Here is a 10127-nt window from a genome sequence, read left to right on the forward strand (position 1 = left end):
ATAATTCATGTGGTAAACAGATAAAGATACAGATAATGCTGTACTCGCTCATCCCTATTATTTAGTAAGATTTCCCCATGACTCATACTTTCAGCAACAGAAAAGATAAAATGTCAAATGTTCAGTTCTTTAAGGACATGTCTGCTGTATCTTTGCTTTTTTTAAATCATACTTTTTAAAATGATCATTCAGACTTACAGTGTGAGGGGCGTGGCTTTTCCAAATATCATATTTTGGGGCTATAATTACAGTGACACAATGTGAACAATTGGGATAGTATTTCTTGAAAAGCATTTGCAGATAATTTTCAGTTATTGGGCTATTGGGTCATTCCAGCTCAGGCATGTTGGAAGCTAACGTTAGCTAACTAGTAAGCAGCTGCATCGGGCCGCTTGGTCCCCCCGCTCCTATTCTCACATTGCCAGCTGTATCACCACAGCATTGTGGAGTAAGGTCTGGCTACATCACACAGATGCATTCTGGGATAGGAGGAAAAACACTGGGTTATTGGCATTTCTTTAAAAATCACAATCATCTTGGGCTGCTCCGGGCGCTCCGACGACAGCTCTAACTAGTCTCGGAACATGTTGTAGTGGAACATTGGCACCCTGACCAAATTTTTATAACTTTATTACTCATTGGGGGGGGGGGGTTCATTATCATCATAATATCGGTCAACAAAAATGTGCTAAACTGGCTATCTTAAGTGAAAATGTCGAGGCCATTACCCTTACCTGGGCAATCATTTTCTTCAATATCTTCAACTAAGACAATATGTATTGTATATATATATATTTATGTATATATATATGTATAGATATATATATGTTATATAATGTAATAGTATTAATATATGTATATGTATATATATGTATATATTGTATATATGTATATATTGTGGTGTTATATTGTATATATCGTGTGTATATATTATGTATATATACATGTGTATATATATGTGTATCTATGTGTATATATATAGGTGTATTATGGTTTATATATATTGTATAGATGTTATCTAGATATATGTGTATATATATATGTTATGTTATTAATATGTATATATATGTGTATATAGATTGTATATTATGTATATATATTGTTATATATGTATTATTGTTATATATATTATATGTTATGTAATATATGTTATTATATATGTATATATGTATTATCTGTTATATGTAATATATTTATATATGTATAGGTTAGCACTGTGTATCTGTGTTTCAAAACAAAAATTTATAAAATTTTTTTTTTTTGTTTATGTATATAATTGTAGGTCTTATGTGTATATTTGGTATATCTGTTCTATAGTAATATGTATGTATATATATATGTATGTATATATATATGTATGTATATATATATGTATGTGTATATATGTGTATATATGTATATATATATGTATGTGTATATATGTGTATATATGTATATATATGTATATATATGTATATATATATGTGTATATATATATGTATATATATGTGTGTGTATGTATGTATATACATACACAAGTACAACAAATAAATACAATTAAAATGACAAATTATTAGTCAGTAGTTTAAACAGATCAAAACAAACAAAGCTTTCTTTAATTATGCAGGTGCAAAATGTAAAATCTGAGATGGCAGCACTCAACCTCTAAGTAAAACCAAACTAATTGAGATGTTCGACAGAGGGGAGGCCTGATTTAACCCTTGTGTTGCCCTCAAGTCAAATTTGACCCTTTTCCAGATTTATGATATCAGAAATCTGGGTTTCTTAAAAACAAATTGCCCTAACATAACTTGGATGCATGCATGTACATTGGATGGAACCCATACAACTTTCAGGTTAAATTAGTACTTCCATTTCATAGCATTAGAAATGAAATGTTTTAAGAGGTTTTAAAACCATCTCCTAATTAAACTTCAACACAAACCTGTCTGTGATTCACTCAACATTCTCTGATCTTATCTATGAGTCAAAATAATTCATAATTCTTCCCTTTTTTTTTGTTTAACTAAAAAAATTAGGTATGAGTACGAGAAGAAGTTTTTTGGCTATGAGTTTTCTTTTAAATAGAAAAGCGTTGAAAAAAGTGAGTGGGGGGACGCTCTCCCTGTGGAATATTACCTGCTGTGACGGAGGCACGTGGCTTAATTTTAAAAATAACATTTGAAGAAAGTGGATCATATCACTCCAGTTGTGAGCTCTTTACAATGGCTTCCTGTCTCAGAGAAGTGATTTCAAAAAACATTACTGTTGGTTTACAAAGCACTAAACGGCATCCAGGGTCTTCATTTATAAAACTGCGTGGATTCTATTCTGAAAGATTTTGTTCGCCAAAAAGTCAAATTTTCGAACGCAAAAACGCATGCGGCCCACCTACAGGCTCTTCTCATTATAAATACGGACGTGCGTTACCTTATGTGGTCGTGCATGAGCCTCACGTTCCTCCCAAGGCCGTCCCATATTTGTCCTAATAAGGTCCTAATCAATAAATCAGTGAATATTCCACCCTTGTAAAGGAGCCCTTGATGACCACTCATGAAACAGAAAAATAGAGGGAAAAAACACAATTCAGTGATTGTGAAATTGAGGTGCTCTTGATAAATCTTTGAGAAATGCAATTGGTTGCAATACACAGGCCATTGGGAACTACAGGGCTATTTATTTATTGTTCCAATATGTTAATTAAGTCCCATAAACCAATAGTGGATTGGAGTCATATTGGCTCCATAAGGGTCATTAAGTGGCCTAAGTGTTTTGAATGTAGGCTGTGCGCTCTCCATCTAGAGTACTTTATCCATGTTATACTTTGTGTTACCATCGGAGGTCACTAAAACACAGTGTTACGCACCATCACACGCATGGTCAAAAGGTTGGGGATAACTGGGCACATTTTTACACATGGAAGTTCTTTATAAATGTTGCAACCACAAATTTCGCTCTGCTTCACGTAACCTTTTAAGGTAACAGGTTTCATAAAGGAGGCCCAAAAGGAGCCCCAGAAGAAAGAGAGCGAGGCTGCAGTTGCTGGGAGTAGCTTGCACTGCCGGAGTGAGCTGCTGTTGTTGCTGGAGGATGTAGGCTATGACTGTGCCAAGCGGCATCTGCTGAAGATGCAGAATGTAGGTGGAAGGGGAAGCAGACATATCTTTGCTGGATTTCCCTGCTAAGTTGTACAATTATACACTCCATAAACATAAGAGCAGGTTGTGATCGAAAGATCTGGGATAATTTCTGATCTGCTATGCTATGTTTTGTATCACTAGACACTAGAATTTCAGACTTTTCCAAAGATGTTGAACACAGTTTGAGAGGAAAAGAATGTTTTTGTTTTTTGTTTTGTTTTTCTCGGGTAAACTAGCAGTTTTACTGTCACACTGTCAAAATGGTCACCAAGGCTTTTTTATTTATTTACTCAAAATGGTATATTTAGTTATATCTGTGGCAAGCATTGCAGCCATTTTCCACCTGCTTCGTGGCACAGGGTACTTATTCTTCACAGCAATGTTCAAACCTTAGAAGTCAATACAAGAGCCCAGGGTCTTTCTTAGAGACAAAGAAAACCAGCTCTAAGAGGGGATGATGAAGGTGGGGTAATGCCCCCCAGCCAAAGAGTCATGCATATTCTTTTCCATGATTTCTCAAGATGGGACTTGAGTGGTGATGAGCTCCAGGTAGCAGATCTATGTTGCAGAGGTATGGGCCATGTGATTGCAGAGAGACAGCGTGACATTTATGGAACACAGCACTGAGGTGTGGAGGTACAAAGAGGGATGGAGCTAGCATTGGTTTGCCCAGGCTATTCAGTTTTTCTAAAGGAGGACAAGGCCTTTTTTTTTTTTTTTTTTTTTGGCCAGCAGCCTGCAGTTCAGACTGCTGTTTGGACCTAAAGACTTGGTGTGTGTATTGGTGTGTAGCCTATAATAACTTTATTTTTCTCCAAATCTCTGAGACTAGATGGGATAAGTTATTAAGGGATTAAGTTTTGAATGTGCTCAAAGTTTTGAACATAAGCGGAAATTTTGCTCTAACATCTGAAATATTACAATCCAAAGCTTTATTAATTCATTAAAGTTGACGAATGTATAATTGAGGTGAATAACTTCATATGCACATTTAAAGGGGTTACATCCCAACAGAAGAGGGAAGAGTGAGTGTGTCTAGGCTACATGTGTAGTGACTCAGATTAACGTGCGTTACTAAGTGATGCATGTTTGTCCAGAAAGTAAAGGCTGGATACAATAGAACTCTTTGGAGCAGTTTGTAAACAGTGTTTTTAGTTGAAGATGAGTCCCTGGGGTGGGGGTGGGGGGGGGGGGGGGGACTTTGGGGGGGGGGACTTTGGGCTTTTAACTTTGTAAACCTATAACGGGCACAACAAAAGATATATAACCCAATAAAGGAAAAGGGAAAAGCCAAAAAGCATAATATGAGAACTTAAAGGAAGTTTTTCCTCTCCACTGTCCCACCAAATTCTTGCTCATGGGAAATTGTTGGGTCTCTGTAAATTGTAGAATGTGGTCTAAACCTACTCTTTCTGTAAAATGTCCTGCAATAACTCCTGGTAGGATTTGTGTGCGTGCGTGCGCGCGAATAACCCTGAATGAGTAGTATGGAAAATATATTTTTGACATGGATCCATCAAGCCCACACATTCCGGGAAGACCCTGCCATAGGGAATGATGATATTGTTCTGATCATTTCAAATGGAATTTATTTTTCATTACAAAATCAATAACAAAAATCATAAATCACCCAAGACATGCATCATAGTCCAACCATTTTCTTTAATAGAACCTGGGCTAACCGTGGCGTTTGACCTGCCTCCGTGATTCAGTGGTCAGAAGAAATTCCTTTTACATTCTTCAAACCTCTCGATATTTTTTTTATGCCCAATATTTGACTTCAGGATGCACTGAGATGAGTTTTTCTTTTAACCTTCCACATTTAACGTTCTACTTTAAGATTAAGGGACGGCTGTGGCTCAGTGGTAGAGTGGTTCCCTGCCAATCGGAAGGTTGGTAGTTTGATCCCTGACCCTCTCCAGCGTGCTTTGGAGGAAGATCTGGCAAAGCAAGACTACTTCCAAGCCACCCAATCCTGTGTACCCAGATCTCAGCAGCATTGGTATTACTAACAGGAGACCCAAGCACAATCCTTAGTTGTTATCCTTTAAAACAATGCTGTATGTATATGTCCTAGATCTGTCATCATGAAAATGTGTGGTTGGGGATGCTTTGGAAAAATTTATAAATTCTTCAATGAAACATTGAGGAAGAGGCCAGTGTATGTATTAACATTTGGCAAGCTTTTTTATTACATTATCCCTAAATATGTTCAAAAAAAGAAAAAGTCAGTCCAATTAATAATAATCTTGTGATGACAAAAAGGGCTTTAAGTAAACTTCATTGGTTTAAAAACCCGTTCAGATCTTTATGTCAGGGAAATGGCCGACTTGAGAATGAAGAAGAGCGCCCGGATAACTCAGTTGGTAGTGCAGGCCCCTGTTTATATGGAAGTTTGTTCCTCCATGCAGCGGGCGTAGGTTCAACTCCGCCCTGCAGGTCTTTGCTGGACGTCATCCCCCCCCCCTCTTTCTTCCCTTTCATGTCTTCAGCTGTCTTGTTAAAATAAAGGCCTAAAATGCCCCAAAAATAATCTAAAAAAAGAAATTCAAAACTATTAAGGGCATACTGAGGAAGCATTGCAGGAAGAACCTCTTCAAAATGCTATATGCACCTGGTCAGTATTTTCCTTCTCACCTTCCTCTTTCATCCATGTAACCATCATCAGTACACACACAAACCTACTGATAGAAACACACACACACACACTCACACACACAGTAAAAATAGGATGATCAGGAGCTCTTCTGTTGAATTTCAAAGTTAGTTTGCTCAATATAATACACACTAAATAGTACAGAGGTCACAGTACATTTACAAAAGATATTCTGCCTGAGGCAACTAAAAAAAAAAAAGCAGTGTCAGGCCTCTCCAGCCATCCACTGTGAATCCACACGTTCCTCTGGCTCAGTCTCAGAGATGACAATGAAAGAGCAGTGGTTAATATCGAGAGGAAAACAATCCCACAGGAATCCAGAGTTGGGGTGCACCCAGATCTCCCGTCTGCAATAGAAAAGTCACTTCTACTACTCTGAATGTTGTCCTTTTTCTCCCAGTTCCCATCATGTGTCCATGACCACAGTTCTTCCAGGTTTTGATGGGCGAGCAACAAGTCCTCCAAATGTCACTAGTGTACAGTCTTCTGTTTGCTCCTTTTGCATGACTTCTGTGTACAGAATAGACTCATTTGTCTACTCTTTGTTGCATTGGTTTGATGTTTTTTATGGAGTAAGGCCATAATTCTGAAAATAAAAACATGATTAGCGATTCTCTGTGGCATGCTGTTGTTGGGTGGGTCAGATGTGCCACGGCAGAGAAAATGGGCACCTCAAACCCCCCCAAACACACTATCTGCCCTCAATCTTAAGGACTGTCATGTTTTTAGACATTCACGGACAAATTACAATCTCTGTGCCCTGTTCTGTACTTCCACCTGAACTCCTCTTCAAGTTACAGTTCATTTTCAGAGAGAAATAAGAAAGAAGCACAGTTGATAGATTTTTAGATTTGTGCAAATACAAAGCAGTGAATGTGCCTTCTACTTCATCCTGATATACCTTCAGCACTCTGTGTGAACCATGATGATTGGTGTCCAATTTCCCATTATCTATTTAATCTTATGAGCTGGTAAAAGATTTTGGAGCCAGCCATCTCAGGTCTATTTTGTGATGTGACCAGCGTAGTTGTACTGTTTACCTTGCACTGAAACAAGATGAAATGACAGCTGCTGTAGCACCTCAGGGATGCTGTGTCCTAAAGATTTGATGAGTAATCCGTTTTGATTCATGTCATACTTTTGACATAAACGCTCTGGGTTGTTTGTATTTCTTTAACCCATAATCATAATCATGGAGTCTTTGGTGGCACTGTGCGATGTCGCCATGCTGAACAGCTTCTGTAGATGCACTGTACATCTGCTGAGGCAGACGGAGTACCTCCTACAGACATTTTCATTTTAAAAGTTCTAGCTAAAACGGGCTTCTGCAACATCAACCACCAACGGGTGGCTGCCATGACTGGGTGGAGCTCATAGTAATCTCCCCAGGAATGTGATCTAATGCCCAAGGATCCCTGGTGGCTGGTCCATACAGTGTTTAGTAGCCTCAACGCGGTTTTGGCGACCTTGTAATTGTAATTCCGACCGACACTAAACCGCTTTGCCAACATATTTTTTTGTGAATTAAAGCACAAATAAAAGATGTTTTCAGGTGACATGATCAATGTGGTAACAATAACACTGCAGCTGTACTTCGCTGGTCTGATATTTGGTACTGAATAGTGAATAACAATAGAAGGAAAACAGTAGCATTCCTTCCTAGAAAAAACAAACAAAAAGTAGGTTTGCTGTTTGCATATAACAACAAAGTCAACAACAAATAATTCAGATTTTCAACAAATAGGCATTTACATACATTCACAAGTGAATTTCATGCATCAGAAACACAAGCTGTTCTGACAGAAACAGACGGAGCACATAACAATATCAGAGAGGAGAAAAGGTCATGTGTCTGTGGACATCATCGCCACGGCGACAGACGCAGAGCGGCCATGGCAGAGCCGTCTAGTTGGGGCCCGAGCGCCAAAAGCACTTTGAAGGGATTTTGCTGTAATAACGAGTTCACGCTTCCTTTCTTTCTGCCACTAACTTTTCATTTTGACGTGCGGTTAACTCGCCTGTCTTCTGTGATTTGGGTCTCGGGTCGCGCCATGGTTTGTGAAACCAGGAAGCAATGCAGCAGTAATGTTGTGGACGGCTAGCAGAAACCAAGCTGACAAACCTTCCAGATGGATCGCTCCACCAGACTAACGTTCTGTGCATGTACAGCCGATGTGAACAGAGTTCCCCCAGTAACGTCCAGTCTCAGACACCACGGTCTGACCGAGCATACGGCTGACGTCTGAATGGATGAAATATGAGATGTTTAGTTAACCTTTCCAAGTGTAAAGTGGCACCCTACATTGTGTTAGTATTACAGAGTTGTTACATTCAAGTCAGTGTGGCCATCTGCTGCTGCTTGTTGCCCTGGAGTTTGCCATATTCTGCTTTCTGCGGATTTTATCAGCATACAGTACCTTTGAGCTTATTCTGGAGAATATTCTTGACAGTATTGGTCATTGTTTTGGATTGTTGTAATAATAATAAGAAAGAGTTGCATAAAGCAAGCATATTTGTCCGCTCCTGTGTTAATCGTTATTAAAAACTTGAAAAATATTCCTTTCAAAGAAGTTTCGGCCTGAAAGGAAATTTTTCCTCGCCACTGTCGCACCAAATGCTTGCTCGTGGGAAATTGTTGGCTCTCTGTAAATTATAGTGTGGTCCAGACCTACTCTATCTGTAAGTGTCCTGAGATAACTCTTGTTATGATTAGCAACTATAAACAAAACTGAATTGAAGTACATTCAGAGCAGATAAAAAGTGTGAATAATTTGCGATTTATAACAAGTCAACAATCCAATCGTGCAATAAATTAAATATTTTAATCAATGGACAGCCCTAGTTTGAAAAAAAAATTGCTCTAGGCCTGATCTTTTTGTTCTGCTGTGGGGATTTTTGAAGACATTCTATTCTAAACTTCTAACATTCAGAATGATTTCAAAATGGCATCAAGTAAATATAGTGCACTAGGTAGCCAACGGGAAGTGGTTGAACATGTCTTCAATGTTTGACCATAGCTATGTCGTAGATCTTTCTTATGGTACACTGGGCACTGTGTTCAGGCTGAGAACATGCACTGTAACAAGATTACTATCCACTCAGGTCACAGTTCTTTTCTTTAGCCTTCAAGTGACGCACAGAGGTAAAAGAACACAAGTACCAGTAGTAGAATGTCTGCAGTCACCTTAATTTGATTTAGTTAACACCAATGCGTAACAGATTTAGAAATAAAAGACATGGATAAATTGTTAACAAAGATGAGGCCAAAAAGAAAAAAATACATTATCATGGCCACAGCTGGTGTTCCTGTCACTGATGTGTTTGCTTCAGACACAAGAAACAGTAACATTATGTTCTCGATTTAGAGAAGAGCATTCATAGGAACACTATTTCATTACAAACTTAAAATCAGACTCTTTAAGTTTTAAAAGATTCCTAACTTCTAAATTGGACAGACTGAATTCTGACCAAATATATAGTCAGAATAAACTAACTAAAACAACTAAAAAGGCAGGGTTGGTAACAATTTTTTAATTTATTGTTTGAAATGGTCTTTACACCCCTACAACAATGAATAACTTATGGACTCTGAAGGAGCGAATGCTGGAAAAAAGCCCACCAATCACTGCCTCGCGGTCCGCTTGGAAAGAACCAATGAAATGCCTCCCTTTCCCCGTTGCGCGTACGCTAGCCCTCTCATGTACGGGCATGAGCTTAAAGCGCGTTGTCACAGCTGGAGTTAGTGCAGGTCTACTGGAGAAAACTCAGCAGAAGGTGCTTTCTCCGCTCTGCTCTGAAGCAGGGATTCTCTTGCATAGCTGTATAAGGGTCAGGGCCCAGAGGGCACGGGGAGGGGCTTAGACGGAGCATTGAGGAGATGCTACTTTCTGAATTTGCTAGCTTCTCAACCTTACCAACCCTGCCTTAAGATCCTCCTTCTTTTTAAGTGTACATGGGTAAAAAGCTTAACAAAAAGAGCCTGTCTTTGGATAAGAGTGTCGTGTCATGGACCCCTGGAATTTGATTTATACTTAAGACAATTTTGTCAAGTACCAATCTTTAAACTAATGACATAGGTGGCTTACGGGTTAAGATGTCAACAGTAACATGGTTTAACTCTGCCTGGGGACCTTTTCTAACTAATCCAACATTAGGGATGTTGTTTCGTTACCAATACCACCATTACAATCCCACGATTCTCAACACCCAATTTGATACCACGGTAAAAAACAAAAACAAAACCCAAGAGCTAAAAGAATAACACTTTGTTCAGTGTCAGTTTTGCTTTTAAATAATGTTTCTTCCTGTAGCTGTTTTGCGGAGGATGGAAGGTGTTTACAAGGGGGGGGGGG

At 38.6% G+C, this 10127-nt stretch overlaps 1 long non-coding RNA gene across 1 annotated transcript in view; it reads right to left on the reverse strand.

The window, feature by feature from the left end:
* Positions 1-10127, reverse strand: part of LOC116693090 (uncharacterized) — a 124584-nt gene that overhangs the window by 114085 nt on the left and 372 nt on the right. Inside the window, exon 1 of the long non-coding RNA XR_004332842.1 lies at positions 9395-10127. This exon is cut by the window's right edge and continues 372 nt beyond it. This is a non-coding gene — a long non-coding RNA (uncharacterized LOC116693090). The remainder of the gene's footprint in view (positions 1-9394) is intronic.

The sequence above is a fragment of the Etheostoma spectabile genome, chromosome 7, assembly GCF_008692095.1.
Source record: "Etheostoma spectabile isolate EspeVRDwgs_2016 chromosome 7, UIUC_Espe_1.0, whole genome shotgun sequence".
Lineage (NCBI taxonomy): Eukaryota > Metazoa > Chordata > Actinopteri > Perciformes > Percidae > Etheostoma > Etheostoma spectabile.